The sequence below is a fragment of the Peromyscus californicus genome, unplaced genomic scaffold, assembly GCF_007827085.1.
Source record: "Peromyscus californicus insignis strain IS unplaced genomic scaffold, ASM782708v3 Scaffold_21__1_contigs__length_65335640, whole genome shotgun sequence".
Lineage (NCBI taxonomy): Eukaryota > Metazoa > Chordata > Mammalia > Rodentia > Cricetidae > Peromyscus > Peromyscus californicus.
In genome coordinates this window covers 13,120,886-13,123,286 of record NW_026294514.1, presented here as the reverse complement: position 1 = coordinate 13,123,286, position 2,401 = coordinate 13,120,886, and positions in this window count along the sequence as shown.

The following is a 2,401-nucleotide window of genomic DNA, read 5'->3' as shown; positions in this document are numbered from 1 at the left end:
GCCATATCACGAATGTTTAAAGAAAAGAATTACATTATTTTTTAAAAATGCATATATATATATATTTTTTTTTTTTTTCGAGACAGGGTTTCTCTGTGTAGCTTTGCGCCTTTCCTGGAACTCACTTGGTAGTCCAGGCTGGCCTCGAACTCACAGAGATCCGCCTGGCTCTGCCTCCCGAGTGCTGGGATTAAAGGCGTGCGCCACCACCGCCCGGCGCATATATATTTTTTAATGGGAAAAAAGCTATCTCCGATCTTTGTGCATGTCCATACTCCCTGGACACATTTTTTGAAAACTTCAGTCCAATGAGGATACCCCAGTGTGCTAAGAGAGAAATGGGAGTGGGTGACCGGCTGTTTGGTTAAATCACAGTTCTCTGAGGGAGAATAACTTAGGAAAATATGCTGTGAACATCTCAGAGATGCAAAAAAGAAAACTGTCAAAAGGCATGGGGTCTGTGGTGAAGCTCCATGGTAAACCACTTGCCTAGCATGTATGAGGTCCCACCCTCAGCACCATAAAGGGCGAGGGAAAAAGAAGGCATTGTTTTCTTCATTGGGGTTTCACCAGGAGGGAGGAAAGGAAAAGGGTCTAAGTGTGTCAGCTTGTCCAGAGCAGAAAAAATCCAGTGTGTTTAGCTGCTGAGGAATTTACACAGAGCCCAGAGAAGACAGTGGACTGTTTACTCGTGCCCTGTGGGCAAGGGATGGGAGGGGCACCAAGCATTTGACTCCAAGAATTTTTCTTGTCTACAAAGAGGATGTCTTAGAAAAACTGGAGCCTGGTCACCTTCAGATTCATTCAGGACAGCAGGAATTCCCTGGGGCTCCCACAAGCCTGCTTCTGTTGATTATCCAAGACAGGCTGGCTCTTCTGTTTGTCCCAAGACAAGTGCATGCAGACAATCACCTTTATGTTGGCCTGTGATTTGGATCCTTCCACTCCTTCCTCCGGGAGATGGGAGGTGGGGGGAGCCTGACCGAGGTTATTGGGAATCCTTCCAGTTTCTGTCAGAGTCTTGTTGACAGTTGGGTGCCATTACTGATCTATTCAGAGCAGAAGAACTGTGTGTGTGTGTTGGGTGGGTGGGGGATTCAGAGACAGACGTAGAAGAACATGAAAAGAACAATGCATCTTCAAAACAAAATCCCGACAGGCCCGGAGATTGCAGGACCAGATTTGAGTATAACTATTGCAGAGTTTGGAAACTCCTCTTCTTGCCTCCTGCCAAGTGCTTCTTCTAGCCCTTCACAATCAAGAACTAGAATGGGAGGGACCTTTGGGGCCTTTCTGCTGCTGCTCAGATCCTAGCCTGCCTCCAAGAACAAACTTACCACCCTACCTACGACTAGCTAGAAGCAGACAGGGGCCGGGCGGTGGTGGCGCACGACTTTAATCCCAGCACTCGGGAGGCAGAGGCAAGCGGATCTCTGTGGGTTCGAGGCCAGCCTGGTCTACAGAGTGAGTTCCAGGAAAGGCACAGAGAAACCCTGTCTCAAAAAAAGAAAAAAAAAAAAGAAGAAGAAGAAGCAGACAGGTGTTGCCGAAGGCCAAGATTTGGGGGCTCAGACTATAGCTCCAGTGCAGAACACTTGTCTAACCTGCTTGAAGCCCCAGGTTGATCCCCAGAGCCAATCAATACAGGAAGCAAAAAGCCCTCATTGTTGATGCACACCCCCCCCCCCCCCCCCCCCCCCCCCGTCCCCATGGTCTTGTGGTACTGGGAATTAAACCCAGGGCCCACCCATGGTAGGCAGGTGCCCTACCACTAAGCTGTATTCTTAGCCCTTTTTGGCTTTCTGTTTTTGACACAGGATCTCAATAACTTTCCCCAGACTGTATCATCAGGCCCAGGTCCAACATGTGTTTTCTAAGGCAACCCACTCTTTGGACATCAGAGGGCTTCAGAGTCAAGGATAGATATTCTGTAAGTCTGAGATCTCCTGAGGGGTCTCGACTTGTCTTTTCCATTTTCTCCCCCTGGTGTTGACTACTTCTTCCAAGGAACACTGGGTTGTTGACAGTAGCGGGCACAGGTGGTGGCCTGTCACAGAATCATAGAGCTATTGAGACAGGAGCCCGCTCTCTTCAGGAAGTAAGGGTAGGGTCTTTGGTAGAGCACATGCTAAACTGAGTTCAGAGTACCTCCATCGATAGTCTATGAAATGAGTGAAACAAGTTGGGATAGAGTGGACGAAGGTGACCATGGCATGTGACTGTTCACCTGGTGGGAGGAGTCATTCATGGTCACTCAGTGGTTGGGCTGGGGGTGGCCGTGGGGGATTCAAAGGTGTGTGAGCCGCTCACGGTTCAGCCTGTGGTGGTGTCAGAGAAGGCCAGTCCCAATAAAGATCACCTCATTCTCCATCTACGTCCTGCTGCGAGACTTTAAAAAGGC